General features: G+C 47.8%; 1 long non-coding RNA gene across 1 annotated transcript; it reads left to right on the top strand.

Moving 5' to 3' along the window:
* The first annotated feature begins 2,243 nt into the window (after window positions 1-2,243).
* Window positions 2,244-7,986, top strand: LOC116970993. The gene is made up of 3 exons (XR_004411381.1): window positions 2,244-2,573; window positions 3,725-3,786; window positions 7,779-7,986. It is a non-coding gene; the product is annotated as an uncharacterized LOC116970993 (long non-coding RNA).
* Window positions 7,987-21,356: the final 13,370 nt, after the last annotated feature.

The following is a 21,356-nucleotide window of genomic DNA, read 5'->3' as shown; positions in this document are numbered from 1 at the left end:
GTTTCCACTCTGTATCTCGAAAGTCCAAAGTGTAAATTCACGGTCAGACTGTGAGTGTCACAGGTCACAGGTCCCATGACAGGAAGATTCCTCCACCATTATTGCCACCCTTTGCTCATTGGCCTGAAGCCCATGGGCTCCAACCTTTGGACCTCGTGAAATCTTGTCAAAGGCCCTAGGGTGATGCATGTCGACCACACACACCACAATCTTCTCACAAGGGATCTTGTCAAAGGTGCAAGTTGGTCCGTGTAGACTAGTGTCAAAGAGTCAAAGAGTGAAACCGCCTGGAAACAGACCCTACAGCCCAACTTGCCCACGCCGACCAACATGTCCCATCTACGCTAGTCCCACCTGCTCACATTTGATCCATATCCCTTTAAACCTGCCCTATCCATGTACACACCCAAATATCTCTTACATGTTGGGATAATCCCTGCCTCAACTACCTCCTCCGGCAGCTCATTCCACACACCCACCACCCTTTGTGTGAAAAGATTACCCCTCGGGTTCCTATTAAATCTATCCCCCCCTCATCTTAAAGTCACTACTCCAAGCACAATCTGCCTATTGGCACACTGAGGCACTTGCTGGAAAAATGTAATCAAAGTAGTTATTCAGGATACTCCCAATTCCCCCTCATTCCTCCCCCCCCCCCTCTCCCATCCCCCCAGTAAGTGCATGCCGACTATCCCCGGTCATTCCTTGACTATCCCCGGTCATTCCTTGACTCACCAAATCAAGATTCATCCCATCGCTTTTTTGGACTGTTGTGAGCAATTTTGGGCCCCGTATCTGAGGAAGGATGTGTTGGCCCTGGAGAGGGTCCAGAGGAGGTTTTACAAGAATTACCCCAGGAATGAGTGGGTTAACATACGATGAGCGTTTGGCGGCACTGGGCCTGTACTCGCGGAGGGTTGGAAGGATGATGGGGGGACCTCATTGAAACTTATGGGCCTGTCCCACTTACACAACTTTTTCGGCGAATGCCGGCAGGGCCGTCTTAACAGACTGAGCGCAGAAGGTTAAGGGGGGACTTGATAGAGGTTTTTTAAATGATGAGAGGGATAGACAGAGTTGACGTGGAAAAGCTTTTCCCACTGAGAGTAGGGAAGATTCAAACAAGGGGACATGACTTGAGAATTAAGGGACTGAAGTTTAGGAGTAACAGGAGGGGGAACTTCTTTACTCAGAGAGTGGTAGCTGTGTGGAATGAGCTTCCAGTGAAGGTGGTGGAGGCAGGTTCGTTTTTATCATTTAAAAATAAATTGGATAGTTATATGGATGGGAAAGGAATGGAGGGTTATGGTCTGAGCGCAGGTATATGGGACTAGGGGAGATTATGTGTTCGGCACGGACTAGAGGGGTCGAGATGGCCTGTTTCCGTGCTGTAATTGTTATATGGTTATATGGTTATAACAGCATTCTAGGCCCCCGGGCAAAGCAGTGCACTGGGGCCCCTACACTTCCAGTTTCTTTATGCCGAATCAATTATGCCGTCATGCACTTGCGATGTTCTTCTCCGTTTTCATGTTCTACAATAACATTCAACAACACATAGATTATCATTGGGGCCCCTTTGCTCGTGGGCCCCGTGCAACTGCCCATGCGTTAAGACGGCACTGACTGCCGACGCCCGTCATAGGTCGCTGCAGGTCGCCGAAAATATTACACATGTTGAAAATCCAGCGGCGACCAGAAAAAGGTACGACTCTTTGGGCGATTACTCACGACCATACAGGCTTCACCCCGCAACACGTCGCCTGTATAGGTGTGAGTCGTCTCCTCAGTCACCCAGAGTCGTAGCATCTTTCTGGTCGCCGCTGGAGTTTCAACATGTTGAAAATTTTTGGCAACCTGCAACGACCTATGACGGGTGCCGGCAGTCGGCGAGAAAGTCGCTTAGGTGGGACAGGCCCGTTACCGAATAGTGAAAGGCCTGGATAGAGTGGATATGGAGAGGATGTTTCCACTAGTGGGAGAGTCTAAGGCCAGAGTCTAGGACCAGAGTCTAGCCACAGGATAAAAGGACGTTCCTTTAGGCAGGAGATGAAGAGGAATTTCTTTAGTCAGAGGGTGGTGAATCTGTGGAATTCATTGCCACAGAAGGCTGTGGAGGCCACGTCAATGGAGATTTTTAAGGCAGAGATTGACAGATTCTGGATTAGTATGTGTGTCAGGGGTTATGGGGAGAAGGCAGGAGAATGGGGTTGAGAGGGAAAGATAGATCAGCCATGATAGAATGGTGGAGCAGACTTGATGGGCCGAATGGCCTAATTCTGCTCCTATGGCTTATGAAGGAATGAAATGTCTCCAGTGACTTCGCTGTGCTGTTTCCGTGCTGTTCGATTCAAGACTCTGTGACATTCCTGCATTATTGTGTCAACATCAGACCACGGTTTATAAGATGAGAAAAGTGCTGGGATTAGCTGGGAAAATACCGGAGGAAATGCCGGAGAACATCCTGCACTAAACAGGAAAGCTGCCGCGGGTTGTTATATCCTCTTCACCATGTAAGTAATTCCCTTTCTGTTTTTATCTTGAACAGCGGCAAGAGGCAGAACACTAGACAAGTGAGTGTGATTTGCTGATCTTGTATCTGTGCCCATAGGGTGGGGTTGAGGCTTAAACACTTCATTAGAGGCACAGTGAGCACATTAATCATCCAACACTTGGGCCCATAAATCGGACCTTATCCCACCCTCAGTTTCCCCCCCCCCCCCCCCCCCCCACCGTACCTCTATCCTTCTAGAGTAACACTGGCTGCAGAAGGGTCTCGACCCGGAACCCAAAACACTACATGTTGCCTCACCAACGTCTTATACAACTGCAACATGACCTCCCTAAGTTATTCTTTACATCTATCTTTGGTATAAACCAGCATCTGCCGTTCCTTTTTATTACTCTCTCATTTCTCTGGACCTCAGTAGCCCAGAGAACCTCGCATAGAGTCATACAGTGATACAGTGTGGAAACAGGCCCTTCGGCCCAACTTGCCCACACCGGCCAACAATGTCCCAGCTGCACTAGTCCCACTTGCCTGCGCTTGGTCCATATCCCTCCAAACCTGTCCTATCCATGTACCTGTCTAACTGTTTCTTAAACTATAGGATAACCCCAGCCTCAACTACCTCCTCTGGCAGCTTGTTCCATTCACCCACCACCCTTTGTGTGCTAAAGTTACCCCTCGGATTCCTATTAAATCTTTTCCCCTTCACCTTGAACCAATGGGATTTTGCCTACTCTGGGCAAAAGACTCTGTGCATCTACCCGATCTATTCCTCTCATGTTTTTTTGTACTTCTATAAGATCACCTTCATCCTCCTACGCTCTGTGGAAGAGAGACCCAGCCTACTCAACCTCTCCCTCTAGCTCACACCCTCTAGTCCTGGCAACAATCCTCGTAAATCTGTTCTGAATCCTTTCCAGCTTGACAATATCTTTGCTATAACATGGTGTCCAGAACTGAACACAATATTCTAAATGCGGTCTCACCTACGTCTTATACAACTGCAACATGACCTCCCACCTTCTATACTCAATACTCTGACTGATGAAGGCCAAAGTGCCAAAAGTCATTTTGATCACCTTATCTACCTGCTACTCGACCTTCAAGGAACCATGCGCCTGTACTCCTAGATCCCTCTGCTCTACAACACTACCCAGAGACCTACCATTCACTGTGTCCATGACCAGGACTCTCTTTTCTGCTCAATTAACACAGGTTCTCGATTGGTAAAAACCAAGTAACGCTCATCTCCATTCGACTACGTAACACAGACTGAGGTAGGCACAAGTTTTGTGATGGTTATTTCTTCTGAACATTGAGAGTCAAGAGTGATTAGTTGTCACATGTACGTAACGGAATAATGACATTCTTACCTGGTACAGCTTATGCAATAACACTGATAAATATATAACAATCAATAATGCAATAAATTCATAATATTTGGTAACTATAATAGTTTAGTTTAGTTTAATATCCTCACGTGTACAGAGGTAACAGTGAAAAGCTTTGTTGTTTCGTGCTATCCAGTCAGTGGAAAGACTATACATGATTACAATCCAGCTGCCCACAGTGTCCAGATACATGATAAAGGGAATAACGTTTCGTGCAAGATGAAGTCCAGTAAAGTCCGATCAAAGATAGTCCGAGGGTCTCCAATGAGGTAGATGGGAGGTCAGGACCGCTCTCTTGTTGGTGATAGGATGGTTCAGTTGCCTGATGACAGCTGGGAAGATGTTTGTCATACATACAATAGAAGATCACAGTTGCTGAGGTTAGTGTTGGGCAGTGTTCAACAGCCTGATGGTTGTTGGGAAGAAACCTGGAGGTCACGGTTTTCAGGCTCCTGTACCTTCATCCTGATGGTAGCAGCGAGATGAGAGCGTGGCCAGGGTGGTGTGGGTCTCTGATGATGCTGGCTGACATTTTCAGGCAGCGACTCCTGTAAATCCCTTCGATGGTGGGGAGGTCAGTAGCTATGATGGACCTTCGATGGTGAGGAGGTCAGTACCTGTGATGGACCAGGCAGTGTCCACCACTCTCTGTAGTCTCCGTTCCTGGGCGTTATTGTGTCTCTCCTCAAAGCCCTGACACTGGCTGCGACCCGCTGCAGGCAAAGGATCCGTCGGAAAGACTGACTCTGAGGAACACAGAGAGTGTGAGGAGCTGGCGCAGACCCTGGAGGTAGGAGAGATGCTTCAGATGAGAAACGGACACAAATAGGAATAGCGTGTAAAGAAAACTACCCCGTCTAGAAACAAGCGGTGGTGGATGAATGCAGGCACGTGGGACTAGAGTAGTTGGGGACTGTAAGTATGGACACAAGGAACTGAAGATGCTGGCTTACAAAACAAACCACAAAGTGCTGGAGTAACTCAGCGGGTCATGCAGCATCTCTGGAGAACATGGAGCGGTGACATTTTGGGTTTGGACCCTTCTTTCAGTCTAAAGAAGGGTCCCGACCTGAAACGCCACCTATCCATGTTCTCCAGAGATGCTGCCTGACCCGCTGAGTTACTCCAGCGCTCTGTGTCCATGTTACATAGAAACAGACATAGAAACATAGAAAATAGGTGCAGGAGGAGGCCATTCGGCCCTTCGAGCCAGCACCGCCATTCATTGTGATCATGGCTGATCGTCCCCTATCAATAACCCGTGCCTGCCTTCTCCCCATATCCCTTGACTCCACTAGCCCCTAGAGCTCTATCTAACTCTCTCTTAAATCCATCCAGTGATTTGGCCTCCACTGCCCTCTGTGGCAGGGAATTCCATAAATTCACAACTCTCTGGGTGAAAACGTTTTTTCTCACCTCAGTCTTAAATGACCTCCCCTTTATTCTAAGACTGTGGCCCCTGGTTCTGGACTCGCCCAACATTGGGAACATTTTTCCTGCATCTAGCTTGTCCAGTCCTTTTATAATTTTATACGTCTCTATAAGATACCCCCTCATCCTTCTAAACTCCAGTGAATACAAGCCTAGTCTTTTCAATCTTTCCTCATATGACAGTCCCGCCATCCCAGGGATCAATCTCGTGAACCTACGCTGCACTGCCTCAATCACAAGGATGTCCTTCCTCAAATTAGGAGACCAAAACTGTACACAATACTCCAGATGTGGTCTCACCAGAGCCCTGTACAACTGCAGAAGAACCTCTTTACTCCTATACTGAAATCCTCTTGTTATGAAGGCCAACATGCCATTAGCTTTCTTCACTGCCTGCTGTACCTGCACGCCAACTTTCAGTGACCGGTGTACAAGGACACCCAGGTCTCGCTGCACCTCCCCCTTACCTAACCTAACCCCATTGAGATAATAATCTGCCCCCTTGTTTTTGCCGCCAAAGTGGATAACCTCACATTTATCTATATTATACTGCATCTGCCACGCATCTGCCCACTCACTCAACCTGTCCAGGTCACCCTGCAACCTCCTAACATCCTCTTCACAGTTCACACTGCCACCCAGCTTTGTGTCATCTGCAAACTTGCTAGTGTTGCTCCTAATTCCCTCTTCCAAATCATTAATATATATGGTAAACAGTTGCGGCCCCAACACCGAGCCTTGCGGCACTCCACTCGCCACTGCCTGCCATTCTGAAAAGGACCCGTTCACTCCTACTCTTTGCTTCCGGTCTGCCAACCAATTTTCTATCCATGTCAACACCCTACCCCCAATACCATGTGCTCTAATTATAGTCACCAGTCTCCCGTGCGGGACCTTATCAAAGGCTTTCTGAAAGTCTAGATACACTACATCCACTGGCACCCCTTCATCCATTTTACTTGTCACATCCTCAAAAATTCCAGAAGATTAGTCAAGCATGATTTCCCTTTCATAAATCCATGTTGACTTGGACTAATCCTTTTACTGCTATCCAAATGCCCCATTATTACCTCTTTAATAATTGACTCCAGCATCTTTCCCACCACCGAAGTCAGGCTAACTGGTCTGTAATTCCCCGTTTTCTCTCTCGCTCCCTTCTTGAAAAGTGGGATAACATTTGCTATCCTCCAATCCAAAGGAACTGATCCTGAATCTATTGATCATTGGAAAATGATCACCAATGCGTCCACTATTTCTAGAGCCACCTCCCTGAGGACCCTGGGATGCAGACCATCAGGCCCAGGGGATTTATCATCCTTCAGTCCCATTAGCCTACCCAATACTATTTCTCGCCTAATGAAAATTTATTTCAGTTCCTCTACCCCCTTAGATCCTCTGTCCTCCAGTACATCTGGGAGATTGTTTGTGTCTTCCTTAGTGAAGACAGATCCGAAGTACCTATTCAACTCTTCTGCCATTTCCTTGTTGCCCATAATAATTTCACCCGTGTCTGCCTTCAAGGGACCCACATTTGACTTTGCTACTCTTTTTCCCTTAACATATCTAAAGAAGCTTTTACTGTCCTTCTTTATATTCCTGGCCAGCTTCCCCTCGTACTTCATCTTTTCAGCCCGTATTGCCCGTTTTGTTTCCTTCTGTTGTCCTATGAAAGTTTCCCAATCCTCTGCCTTACCGCTACTCTTTGCTGTGTTATACATGTTATACATGTTCTCCAGAGATGCTGCCTGACCCGCTGAGTTACTCCAGCACTCTGTGTCCATGTTCTCCAGAGATGCTGCCTGACCTGCTGAGTTACTCCAGCACTCTGTGTCTACTGTTAGAGTATGAATGCAAGGGAGAGAAGGAGGGGGACAGTAACAGATGGCTTCTGCAACCTTGAAATAGAGGTAGGGGCAACAAGTTTCAAGGGAGACACAAGTTTTGTTTATTTACCAAGAAGCAAACACATTGAAACTTGCCGAATAGTGAAAGGCCTGGATAGAGTAGATGTGGAGAGGATGTTTCCACTAGTGGGAGAGTCTGGGACCAGAGGGCACAGCCTCAGCATTAAAGGACGTTCCTTTAGAAAGGAGATGAGGAGGAATTTCTTCAGTCAGAGGGTGGTGAATCTGTGGAATTCATTGCTGTGGAGGCCAAGTCATTGGGTATATTTAAAGCGGGGTTTGACAGGTTCTTGATTATTATACATGATAGAGTTTATGGGAACAATAGACAGTAGACAATAAGTGCAGGAGTACGGGTGTCAAGGGTTACGGGGAGAAGGCAGGAGAATGGGGTTGAGAGGGAAAGATAATTCAGCCATGATTGAATGGTAGAATAAACTCGATGGGCCGAATGTCCTAATTCTGTTCCTATGACTTGTGAACATGATCCTTTTAATTTAATATGAATTGATAACAATCTTTACTTTCTATGTTTTAATGCAGGTTTCTGAACCTGCGCAGACTTTCTCTGACCATCTCCTACCATGACAAGACTCTATTAAACTCTCGTCAGAAGAAGCCTCATTGTGGACTAATCCACACTATCATCAGAAGCTTGCAGAGCTGGGCGGCATGGTGACAGCGGTAGAGTTGCTGCCTCACGGCGCCAGAGACCCGGGTTCCATCCTGACTACGGGTGCTGTCTGTACTGAGTTTGCACGTTCTCCCCGTGACCTGCGTGGGTTTCCTCCGGGTGCTCCGGTTTCCTCCCACACTCCAAAGACGTGCAGGTTTGTAGGTTCATTGGCTTCAGTAAAGTGTAAATTGTCCCCAGTGCTAGTGATCGCTGGTCGGTGCGGACTCGGTGGGCCGAAGGGCCTGTTTCTGAGCTGCATCTCTGACGTCTAAAGTAAAGTCTAAAGATTAAATCATTTATTGAGATGGGCACAGCTAACATTGGATGGTCCATTGTGAGATGGTCGGGTTAAGTCATCTACTTCCAATTACAGTGGCTTTCGGAAAATTCAACTTTATCCATGGAAGATCGTTAGCAATTGTCTTCACTCTGTCAAAATATTAGTGGCAACTCTTATGGTCATTGTAATATTCTATTAATTAAACCTCCAATATTCTGTGAACATTGTCGACAGTTATTTCATTGAAAGTATCTTCATTATTTCACAAGTCTGTACATTTATAGGACAAGAATTAGGCCATTTGGCCCATCGAGTCGACTCCACCATTCAATCATGGCTGATCTACCCTTCCCTCTCACCCCATTCTCCTGCCTTCTTCCCATAACCCGTACTAATCAAGAACCTATCAATCTCTGCCTTAAAAATACCCAATGACTTCCACAGCCATCTCTGGCAATGAATTCCACAGATTCACCACCCTCTGGATAAAGAAATTCCTCCTCATTTCCTGTCTAAAGGCATGTCCTTGTATTCTGAAGCTGTGGTCTCTGGTCCTAGACTCTCCCACTAGTGGAAACATCCTCTCCACATCCACTCTATCCAAGCCTTTCACTATTTGGTAAGTTTCAATGAGGTGCCCCCCTCATCCTAAGCTCCAGCACTCGAGTACAGGCCCAGTGCCTTTCACCCACGATTGAGGATTCTAAAACTAGACATTTGTACAGGTACATTGATAGGAAAGGGTTAATTGGAAATGGGCCAAACACATGCAGGTGGAACTAGTGTGGATGTGGCACATTAGTCAGTGTGAGCAAGTTGGGCTGAAGGGCCTGTTTCCATGCAGTATGCCTCTGATTCTATGACTCCAGAGGTCATAGGTTTGAGGTGAGAGGGGAGATATTTCAAGAGGGACCTTGGGCAACTTTTTCACTTTGGGAAGTCCATATCGTGAACGAACTGCCAGAGAAACATGGAAACTAGGTGCAGGAGTAGGCCATTCGGCCGTTCGAGCCAGCACCTCCATTCAATAAGATCATAGCTCATCCAAAATCAGTACCCTGTTCCTGCCTTTTCCCCATATCCCTTGACTCCGTTAGCCCTAAGAGCTAAATCTAGTCCTGTCCCACGGTGCGTGTTCACCCACAAGTTATCCCGAGTTAAAGAAAAAATCAAACTCGTGGTTTTCTACGATATTCCACGTGTATGTTCACGAGTTACTACGAGTTCCCACGAGTATGTCTAAGTTTGCCGTTTACTTCTCATTTCTGCGATGTACCAAGTTCCTCTCCCGAGTTACTCTTGAGCCACCAATGACTACTGACATGTGGAAAAATCAGCACATGGTAAAAATGATGTAATGCAGTGTCTACTATAAAAATCCTCCCATGTTTAAATTAACTCATTCGGAAACATGAGTGCAAGAAGGCAACTGGAGTTCAGGATGGCATGGTGTTTTGTTCGAGTGTTGTATGCAGCAGCCCTTTATCTGATGCAAGAACGCTTGTGCAATGAAGGCAGAAGGGAAAGCGTGAAGAGGAAGATTAAGAAGAGGTCTCAGTGGGTGAAGCCCCTCTTTCAAAGGAGATCTCTGTTTGGACAGTATGACAAGCTGCTTAATGTGCTGTGTGAAGAGGATCGCTCTGCATTTAAAAATTTCATCAGAATACCACCTGAGCTCTTTAATGAGCTGAAGACTAACGTGGGACCTCTGCTGATAAAACATGACACAGTTATGAGGAATCCACTGGAACCAGGCCTGCGCCTAGACATCACCCTCCACTACTTGGCATCAGGTGATTTTACACAAATGACCTACCCACCACCAAATCCCGCAAATTCATCTATGCAAATGACATCTGTTTGGCCTTCCAAGCACCAGATTTTGGTACATTGGAACAGGTGCTCAATGAAGACCTTGCTAAACTGGACGAGTACTGCAAAACCTGGCGCCTAAAACCAAGCCCAGCAAAAACGGTCTCCAGTGTGTTCCACCTCCATAATGCAGAAGCCACAAGAGAACCAAACATCTATCTGAGCAGGACCAAACTGAAGTATGCCCCCACTCCAACCTACCTCGGAGTGACCCTTGACAGGAGCCTATCCTTCAAGGAACATCTTAAAAGAACAGCATCTAAGGTGAAGTCCAGAAACAATCTCCTCAGTAAGCTTGCTGGCTCAAAGTGGGGGGCAGCAGCCCCCACACTGCGCATTTCAGCACTAGCCCTTGCATTTTCTTCAGCCGAATATTGTGCCCCTGTTTGGTCCAGGTCATCCCACACACACCATGTGGACACCCAATTGAACTCAACAATGAGGATCATCACAGGAACAATCCGCTCAACACCACTCCCCTGGCTCCCTGTCCTATCCAACATAGCCCCTCCACACATCCGGCGAGTAGTCCTCACTCAAAGGATGCTCCAAAAGACCAAAAACTCCCCTCACCTGCCAATTCACATGGACATCTTCAACCCACCCACTGCTCGACTTCCATCTAGACGACCAATTTGGAAGAACCCACCACCAGCTGATTTCACCATCCAATCAGCTTGGAAAAGGGAATGGGAGTCCAAGGACGTCCCAAATAAACATCTGGTGTCAGACCCCACCCTACCGGTCCCTGGCACCAATCTCCCAAGGAAGCAGTGGACGACGCTGAATAGATTCAGGACTGGACATGGCCCCTGCTTGGCCAGCCTTCACAAATGGGGCAGCAGCTCAACCCCACGGTGTGCTTGTGGAGAGCAGCAAACAATGCAACACATCATTGAAGCATGCCCTCAACAAAGACTCAAAGGAGGACTTGTCACCCTTCATACAGCAGATCAAGAGGCAACTGCTTGGCTAAAGGACTTTGCATTCGCTAAATAAATAAAAGGTGATTCTTACAAGAGTCACCCCGACAACTTTCTGGTTGCCCACAACACCATCAGCAGGATTGTCCGAGAGACCTGCGAGGCCATTATCGATTTTTATGCAGATGATGAGATGGACTGACCCAGTACACCAGATGCGTGGAAGAGAGTGGCGCTGAGTTTGAAAACAGATGGAACTTTACACACACATGTGGGGCTCTGGATGGCAAGCATGTGGCCATTCGTTGTCCACCCAATGGTGGCTCAAATTATTTTAATTACAAAAAATTCCATTCTATTGTACTGTTAGCTGTGGTGGATTCAAACTACAACTTCCAGTATGTGGATGTGGGCACACCTTGAAGTGTCGCTGATGGCAGGATTTGGAGAGAGACATCCCTTGGGCAGAACAGCAGGCATACCCGATCCCAAACCTCCGCCAGGAGAAGACAACCCGGACATTCCTTATTCAATGGTTGCTAACGATGCGTTTGCACAAAGGCCCAGGTTAATGAAGCCATACCCACACAGGCATTTGACAAGGGTCCAGAGGATCTTTAATTACAGGCTGTCGAGGGCTAGGAGGGTTGTAGAAAATGCATTTGGCATCCTGGCAAACAGATTTCGATGCTTGCTCAAAACTATGGAGCAGGAGCCCAAGAATGTTGAGACTATTGTGTTTGCAGCATGTGTTCTGCACAACCTTATCTGCACGAGAGGTGCAGCTGCAGGATCAGCGACAGCCATGTAGGATGGTGACTTGGTGGACAGTCAGACAGGCCCGAGAGCCGTTGGAGAGGTCGCAGAGGGAGGAGTCGCTGAAATCTGCAACGTTCCAAGTTCCACTTCAAAAACAAGTGGGTTTGAGGAAGCCGCTGATTGGTGGAAGCAGACAAGAGGGAGCAGCTGATTGGGAGCCAGATCCCTGCTGATTGTACTGTATTGTAGCAGTTTGTTTTGTATTGTATCCTAGGTAAGGGGAGTATGATGGCCAGGGCAGTTTACTGTTCTGGATGTCAGATGTGGGAAGTCATAGAGTCTGATAGCCCTCCAGACGTCCACATCTGTGCCAGGTGTATCGAGATGGGGCTCCTAAGGGACCGTATTAGGAACCTGGAGCAGCAGCTCGATGACCTCCGTCTGGTCAGGGAGAGCGAGGAAGTCATTGATAGGAGTTACAGGGAGGTGGTCACTCCAAGACCACAGGAGGCAGGCAAGTGGATCACGGTTGGGAGAGGCAAGGGGCACAGGCAGGGACTAGAGAGTACCCCGGTGGCTGTACACCTTGACAATAAGTACTCCTGTTTGAGCACTGTTGGGGGGGACAGCCTACCTGGGGGTAGCGACAGCGGCCGGGCCTCCGGAACAGAGACCGGTCCTGTTGCTCAGAAGGGTAAGGAAAAGAAGAGGTGAGCAATACTAATAGGGGACTCTATAGTTAGGGGGTCAGATAGGCGATTCTGTGGACGCAGTCGGGGGACCCAGATGGTAGTTTGCCTCCCTTGTGCCAGGGTCTGTGATGTGTCTCAACGTGTCCAAGATATCCTGAAAGGGGAGGGAGAGGAGCCCGAGGTCGTGGTACATATAGGTACCAATGACATAGGTAAAAAAAGAGAAGAGGTCCTGAAAGGAGAATTTAGGGAGTTAGGAGGGGAGTTAAAGAGTAGGACAGCAAAGGTAACAATCTCGGGATTACTGCCTGTGCCACGCGACAGTGAGAGTAGGAATGGAGCAAGGTGGAGGATAAATGCGTGGCTGAAGGACTGGTGCAGAGGGCAGGGATTCAAATTTCTGGATCATTGGGACCTCTTTTGTGGAAGGTGCGACCTGTACAAAAAGGATGGGTTGCACTTGAACCCGAGGGGGACCGATATCCTGGCGGGGAGATTTGCAAAGGCTACTGGAGAGACTTTAAACTAGAATGGTTGGGGGGAGGGACTCAAATAGAGAAAGCTATTAGACAGTGTGTGAGGCAGGAGGCAGAGAAGGAAAGCATTCAGACCCAACATGTAGGGGGGAAAGAAGAAAACAATAATAAACAGAGAATAAGAGGTGGTGGGGTTCTTAAATGGGTGAGCAGAGAAACAGATGGGTGTAAAATGCGGGCGGAAGCAATAGGTAGCAAGGTGAAAAGTAAAAGTGGCAGGCAGATAAATCCAGGGCAAAAATCAAAAAGGGCCACTTTTCAACATAATTGTATAAGGGGTAAGAGCGTTGCAAAAACAAGCCTGAAGGCTATGTGTCTCAATGCAAGGAGCATTCGTAATAAGGTGGATGAGTTGAACGTACAGATAGCTATTAATGATTATGATATAGTCGGGATCACGGAGACATGGCTCCAGGGTGACCAAGGCAGGGAGCTGAACATCCAGGGATATTCAATATTCAGGAGGGATAGAGAGGAAGGAAAAGGTGGTGGAGTAGCGTTGCTGGTTAGAGAGGAGATTAACGCAATGGAAAGGAAGGACATTAGCTTGGAGGATGTGGAATCGGTATGGGTAGAACTGCGAAACACTAAGGGGCAGAAAACGCTGGTGGGTGTTGTGTACAGGCCACCTAGCAGTAGTAGTGAAGTTGGGGATGGCATCAAACAGGAAATTAGAAATGCGTGCAACAAAGGCAAAACAGTTATAATGGGTGACTTCAATCTACATATAGATTGGGTGAATCAAATTGGCAGGGGTGCTGAGGAAGTGGATTTCTTGGAATGTATGCGGGATAGTTATCTAAACCAACATGTAGAGGAACCAACGAGAGAGCAGGCTATTTTAGACTGGGTATTGAGTAATGAGGAAGGGTTAGTTAGCAGTCTTGTTGTGCGTGCCCCCTTGGGCAAGAGTGACCATAATATGGTTGAGTTCTTCATTAGGATGGAGAGTGACATTGTTAATTCAGAAACAACGGTTCTGAACTTAAAGAAAGGTAACTTTGAGGGTATGAGACGTGAATTGGCCAAGATTGACTGGCAATTAGTTCTAAAAGGGTTGACGGTGGATATGCAATGGAAGGTATTTAAAGACTGCATGGATGAACTACAAAAATTGTTCATCCCAGTTTGGCAAAAGAATAAATCAGGGAAGGTAGTGCATCCGTGGATAACAAGGGAAATCAGGGATGGTATCAAAGCAAAAGATGATGCGTACAAATTAGCCAGAAAAAGCAGCATACCAGAGGACTGGGAGAAATTCAGAGACCAGCAGAGGAGGACAAAGGGCTTAATTAGGAAAGGGAAAATAGATTATGAAAGAAAACTGGCAGGGAACATAAAAACTGACTGCAAAAGTTTTTATAGATATGTGAAGAGAAAGAGATTAGTTAAAACAAATGTAGGTCCCTTGCAGTCAGAAACAGGTGAGTTGATCATGGGGAACAAGGATATGGCGGACCAATTGAATAACTACTTTGGTTCCGTCTTCACTAAGGAAGACATAAATAATCTGCCGGAAATAGCAGGGGACCGCGGGTCAAAGGAGATAGAGGAACTGAGTGAAATCCAGGTTAGTCGGGAAGTGGTGTTGGGTAAATTGAATGGATTAAAGGCCGATAAATCACCAGGGCCAGATAGGCTGCATCCCAGAGTACTTAAGGAAGTAGCTCCAGAAATAGTGGATGCATTAGTGATAATTTTTCAAAACTCTTTAGATTCTGGAGTAGTTCCTGAGGATTGGAGGGTAGCAAACGTAACCCCACTTTTTAAGAAGGGAGGGAGAGAGAAAACGGGGAATTACAGACCAGTTAGTCTAACATCGGTAGTGGGGAAACTGCTAGAGTCAGTTATTAAAGATGGGATAGCAGCACATTTGGAAAGTGGTGAAATCATTGGACAAAGTCAGCATGGATTTACGAAAGGTAAATCATGTCTGACGAATCTTATAGAATTTTTCGAGGATGTAACTAGTAGAGTGGATAGGGGAGAACCAGTGGATGTGTTGTATCTGGACTTTCAGAAGGCTTTCGACAAGGTCCCACATAAGAGATTAGTATACAAACTTAAAGCACACGGTATTGGGGGTTCAGTATTGATGTGGATAGAGAACTGGCTGGCAAACAGGAAGCAAAGAGTAGGAGTAAACGGGTCCTTTTCACAATGGCAGGCAGTGACTAGTGGGGTACCGCAAGGCTCAGTGCTGGGACCCCAGCTATTTACAATTTATATTAATGATCTGGATGAGGGAATTGAAGGCAACATCTCCAAGTTTGCGGATGACACTAAGCTGGGGGGCAGTGTTAGCTGTGAGGAGGATGCTAGGAGACTGCAAGGTGACTTGGATAGGCTGGGTGAGTGGGCAAATGTTTGGCAGATGCAGTATAATGTGGATAAATGTGAGGTTATCCACTTTGGTGGCAAAAACAGGAAAGCAGACTATTATCTAAATGGTGGCCGATTAGGAAAAGGGGAGATGCAGCGAGACCTGGGTGTCATGGTACACCAGTCATTGAAAGTAGGCATGCAGGTGCAGCAGGCAGTGAAGAAAGCGAATGGTATGTTAGCTTTCATAGCAAAAGGATTTGAGTATAGGAGCAGGGAGGTTCTACTGCAGTTGTACAGGGTCTTGGTGAGACCACACCTGGAGTATTGCGTACAGTTTTGGTCTCCAAATCTGAGGAAGGACATTATAGCCATAGAGGGAGTGCAGAGAAGGTTCACCAGACTGATTCCTGGGATGTCAGGACTTTCATATGAAGAAAGACTGGATAGACTTGGCTTATACTCGCTAGAATTTAGGAGATTGAGAGGGGATCTTATAGAAACGTACAAAATTCTTATGGGGTTGGACAGGCTAGATGCAGGAAGATTGTTCCTGATGTTGGGGAAGTCCAGGACAAGGGGTCACAGCTTAAGGATAAGGGGGAAATCCTTTAGGACCGAGATGAGAAGAAACTTTTTCACACAGAGAGTGGTGAATCTCTGGAACTCTCTGCCACAGAGGGTAGTTGAGGCCAGTTCATTGGCTATATTTAAGAGGGAGTTAGATGTGGCCCTTGTGGCTAAAGGGATCAGGGGGTATGGAGAGAAGGCAGGTACGGGATACTGAGTTGGATGATCAGCCATGATCATATTGAATGGCGGTGCAGGCTCGAAGGGCCGAATGGCCTACTCCTGCACCTATTTTCTATGTATCTATGTATCTATGTAAGCATAACCCCAGGTGCGTGGAGGAGTGGTGTAAACGACGCGACTTTGGTGTCACGGCAGCGTTTTCCAGGTAACACGGGGGCTAAGAGTGCAAAAGAGCAGAGAGACCATCTCTGTTCATACTACAATTCAATATTGGGCAGTGTGCTGTGGCAGGACAACTTATTTTGAGGGACAGCCGACAACAGGTACACCACTGCATTAGGAGAGCCCACATGCAGACAAATTCAGTAAACGTTATGTTCAGTTTAAATCCTGTTGACTTCGTTTGATTTAACTTTAAGTGTGATTTATATTTTCATTTTAGTGTAAATAATTTAATTGCACTGTCTGTTCTTGAAGCAGTGATTATCATGCATCTGCTTGTCTGATTAGTGTAGGTAGATCTCAAAACATAGCCATTGAGTGCATTGCATTGTCTGTTTTATTGCCAGAATGTAGGCTAGTGCTCCATTTCTCAGCTGAATGAGAGGAAATAGTGGAAATACTTCTTTGTGTTTTATTTGTTAATTGACATGTATGAGAAGCCCTTTTTCAAACCACTGTGTTGTTTGCTGTGGTGCTCCATTTCTCAAGATGTGCAAAATTGCACTTTGTTTATTGAACAAGATGAATAAAGACTTTGATTCACGTCTTATTTTCTGATCTACTGAGAGGTTAAACTGTTTTACATTACAAAGCACAGCATATGAGGCACCCGAGTCCTTCACTCTCACAAATGATTGTGAGAATTAAGATGTGAATAGATTGTATCACTTCCTCTCTTTGGTGTTTTATGATGAAAGGAATATTATATTCACAGGGCTGCCAACATTGGGTGAGAGTTGGGAGTGAGAAATTGTGAGAGACCAAGCCCGAGGGAGCGTAGTGACCGGGGAAGGGGGGGGGGGGGTGGAGGGTGTTCCCCCTCCCATTGGTACGGAACGTTTGCATTTTTTGGCTTGAAATTGTGCAAGATGGTGCATACTGTAGCGAGTCTTTTAACTTACACTTGAATGCAATATATATGCTTTAAATTGGATTAGCTATGAATAAGGTTAGACTAAATTACATTCCTAATTACATTCCACAATAAAGACCAGGCACTGATCAACACATGCAGCATATGAATGATCCTAGTATATTCATGTATGGAAATCAGATTATAATCAAATACTTGGCCCATGTTGACCAACCTGGGTCTCACTGCATGCCTGGTACTACTCCTGACCCTGACTCCATTGCATACCTTCTCTCATTCGTGTCCCTGAGTCCAACCTGGCCCCTATTCTACCCTGATCATAGCTGCTTACCTGCTTAGGTTCCCAGTGCTGAACACTCCCCTGGTCCCAGCTTTGACCACACGCCTAGTACTATTCCAGACCTTGACTCTGGATGCACACTTGGCCTCCATAATTGAGTGGCAAATGACAAAAGTGCAACCTTCCCAATATTTAGCTGAAGGAAATAATGGGTTATCATGGCTGTATGGTGTGACAGACAGCCTGACACCTTGCATGTCATTTTAATATTACACTTATCCCATCCCCCTGGCCTCAGTTCCTCGCTCACATCTGGCAGTGTTCTCTGTCTGAACCAGGGACCGTGGAGCGTTTTTGAAAGTGAGGGGGCTGCGTGATCTCTGATCACTGGCCTTGGGGGTACCTGGAGAGGGTGTGGAAGTAGGGTGTCCCCCTCCCAGGGTTGGGACCTTTTGAAATTTGATGTATTAAAATCATGTTTTAGTGCATTGTAGAAGTATAATTTCAATTATTTTTGTATGATGTATTTTTAAGAGGTAACTTTTTAAGAGGTAACTTTTTCCACACAAAGGGTGGTGGGTGTATGGAACAAGCTACTAGAGGAGGTAGTTGAGGCAGGGATCATCCCAACATTTAAGAAACAGTTAGACTGATATATGGTTTGGAGGTATGGAGCCAAAGCAGGTAGTGTAGCTGGGACATGTTGGCGGGTGTGGGCAAGTTGCGCCGAAGGGCCTGTTTTCACACTGCATCACTCTATGACTACATTATACCTCCACCATGCATGAATGCTTCAAAATCAAGTGATCGAGTTTTATTGCCATATACTCAAGCATAGAAACATATAAAATAGGTGCACTGCCTTCAATATGATCATGGCTGTTCATCTAAAATCAGTACTTTCCTGTTTTTTTCCCCATATCCCTTGATGTCGTTAGCCCCAAGAGCTAAATGTAACTCTCGCTTGAAAACATGCAGTAAATTGGCCTCCACTGCCTTCTGTGGCAGAGAATTCCACAGATTCACAACTCTCTGTGTGAAGAAAGTTTATCCTCATCTCAGTCCTAACTGGCCCCTCCTTTATTCTTAAACTCTGACCCCTGGTTCTGAACTCCCCCAACATCGGGAACATTTTTCTTGCAGTTACAGTAAGTGAAAATCTAGCAGGCAAGCAGGATTCTTTATCCAACCACTCCCATTTGAAGTCCACTATCTTCCACCGTTTCTACCCAGTACTTGGTACTTACTTCCAGCTGCCACTGGTTGTCCTCCAGGATGCACCGAGCCGCAGCCTGATCCATGCCGGTCACCTGGGCGAATTTGGCACAGAGACTCTCACGGCAGCAGCGCAACGCTTCGACGCCTCTGACAGGCTGGGACTCTTGCACTGAGGCTGCTCCATGGCCGGAGCTGCAGTGAGCGACTCGGCAGCCCAGCAAACACTCGCCAGCCCCACTCCCGACAGAGCGTGAGAAATTTGTGATCAGCATGAGAATTTGGTGAAATGCGTGATTCTCACGCTCAATGCATGGGAGTTGGCAGCCCTGCCTCTCAATCCCACTCTCTCCCACCTCTCTCTCTCTCTCTCTCTCTCTCTCACTCCCTGTCCCCCTCTCTCCCCCTCTCTCTCTTCCTCTCTCCTCTGTCCCCTCCTCTCTCTCTCCCGCTATCTTTCTCTCCCCTCTCTCTCCCTCCCCCCTCTCTCTCCCCCCTCTCCTCCACTCTCTCTCCTCTCACCACCCTCTCTCTCCACGTCTCTCCCCCCTCTCTCCCCCCCTCTCTCTCCCCTCCCCCTTTCCCCCTCTCACTCTCCCTCTCTCTCTCCCGTCTCCCCCCTCTCTCTCCCTCTCTCTCCCCCACCTCACTCTTCCCCCTCCCCTCTCTCTCCCCCTCTTTTTCCACTACCTCTCTCCCCCTCCCCCTCTTTCTTCTCTCTCTCCCCCTCCCTTTCTTCTCTCTCCCCCTCTCCTCTTCCCCCTCTCCCTCTTCCATCTCTCCCCTCTCTCTCTCTTTCTCCCTCCTCCTCTTTCTCCACCTCTCTCTCTCAACACACTCTCTCCCCTCTCTCTCCATCTCACCTCTCTATGTCACCTCTCTCTCCTTCTCCTCTCACCCCCACTCTTTCCCCCTTCTCTACCCCCTCTCTCTCCCCCATTCTCTCTCCCACCTCACTCTCCCCCTTGCTCTCTCTTTGTCTCTTATCTCTTCTTTTCACTTTGCCCCCTCTCTCTCTTTACCCTGTTTCTCTCCCCCTTTCCCTCTCTTTTACCACCCCTCTTCCCCCTCCCTCTCCCCTTCTCTCCTACCCTCTCCTCCCCTCTCTCCCCTCTCTCTTCCATCTCACTCCTCCCTCTCTTCCTCTTCCCCCCCTCTCTCTCCCCCCTCACTCTCTGCCTCCCCCTCACCGCCTCGCTCTCTCTTTTCCCTCTCTCCCACCTCACTCTCCCCCTCCTCCTCTCTTTCCCTCTCTCCCCTCTCTCTCCCCCCTCTCCCTCATTCTCTCCCCCTCTCCCTCCTCTCTCTCCCCATTCTCTCCCCTGTCTCTCTCCCTCCCCTCCCCCCGTCTCTCTGTCTCCCCCTCCCTTTGAGAGTCTCTGTCCCTTCGGCATATAGACTCTCATGTCAGCGGCGCAACGCTTCTGACGCCTCCGACAGCCCGGGACTCTTGCACTGAAGCTGCTCCATGGCCAGAGCTGCAGTGAGAGACTCGCCAGCCCCGCAAACACTCGCCAGCCCCGGCTCCCCGCATCTGTCCTCGCCGCTGCTTCAGCACCGGCTCGCCAACACCCGCAGCCCATGCAGTTTATATGAGTTTTGAAATTTTCGTTGATCACAGAATTTCTCACGACAGAGCGTGAGAAATTTGTGATCAGCGTGAGAATTTGTCCAAATGCGTGATTCTCACGCTCAAAGTGTGAGAGTTGACAGCCCTGATAATTGTACTGGCTCGAAGGGCTGAATCAAAGATCCTATAGCGGAGCAAGATAGCCCACTCATAGTAGGGGCATGGGTAATCTTTAGCGCCATTTCCGTAACCGGCTTCCGTCTCCGCTCTTTGCTTCGGTCATGGCGTCTTCATACACAAATCATCTTTTCTGTTTCTCAGCTGCAGGTGATCATTTTGATATTCCTGCCTAGTTTTCTTTATTAACTTTGAACATACAAAATATAGTCATTAGGAAGATGCTCCAGAAAATCCGGCACCCATTCAAACCATCCTTCCCTCCGCCACTCCTGCACCTTGTGTATCTTTAGGTACACAAAAATGCTGGAGAAACTCAGCGGGTGCAGCAGCATCTATGGAGCGAAGGAAATAGGCGACGTTTCGGGCCGAAACTCTTCTTCAGACTGATGGGGGGTGGGGGGGGAGAAGGAAGGAAAAAGGGAGGAGGAGGAGCCCGAGGGCGGGGGGATGGGAGGAGACAGCTCGAGGGTTAAGGAAGGGGAGGAGACAGCAAGGGCTAGCAAAACTGGGAGAATTCAACGTTCATGCCATCCGGACGCAAGCAACCCAGGCGGAATATGAGGTGCTGTTCCTCCAATTTCCGGTGTTGCTCACTCTGGCAATGGAGGAGACCCAGGACAGAGAGGTCGGATTGGGAATGGGAGGGGGAGTTGAAGTGCTGAGCCACCGGGAGTTCAGGTAGGTTATTGCGGACTGAGCGGAGGTGTTCGGCGAAATGATCGCCCAACCTCCGCTTAGTCTCCCCGATGTAAATCAGCTGACATCTAGAGCAGCGGATGCAGTAGATGAGGTTGGAGGAGATACAGGTGAACCTTTGTCGCACCTGGAACGACTGCTTGGGTCCTTGAATGGAGTCGAGGGGGGAGGTGAAGGGACAGGTGTTGCATTTCTTGCGGTTGCAACGGAAAGTGCCCGGGGGGGGGGTGGTGCGGGAGGGAAGGGAAGAATTGACAAGGGAGTTGCGGAG

This window comes from Amblyraja radiata, chromosome 1 (assembly GCF_010909765.2).
Source record: "Amblyraja radiata isolate CabotCenter1 chromosome 1, sAmbRad1.1.pri, whole genome shotgun sequence".
Taxonomy (NCBI): domain Eukaryota; kingdom Metazoa; phylum Chordata; class Chondrichthyes; order Rajiformes; family Rajidae; genus Amblyraja; species Amblyraja radiata.
The sequence above is the reverse complement of the archived record's forward strand: the minus strand, read 5'-3'. Positions and strand labels throughout refer to the sequence as shown.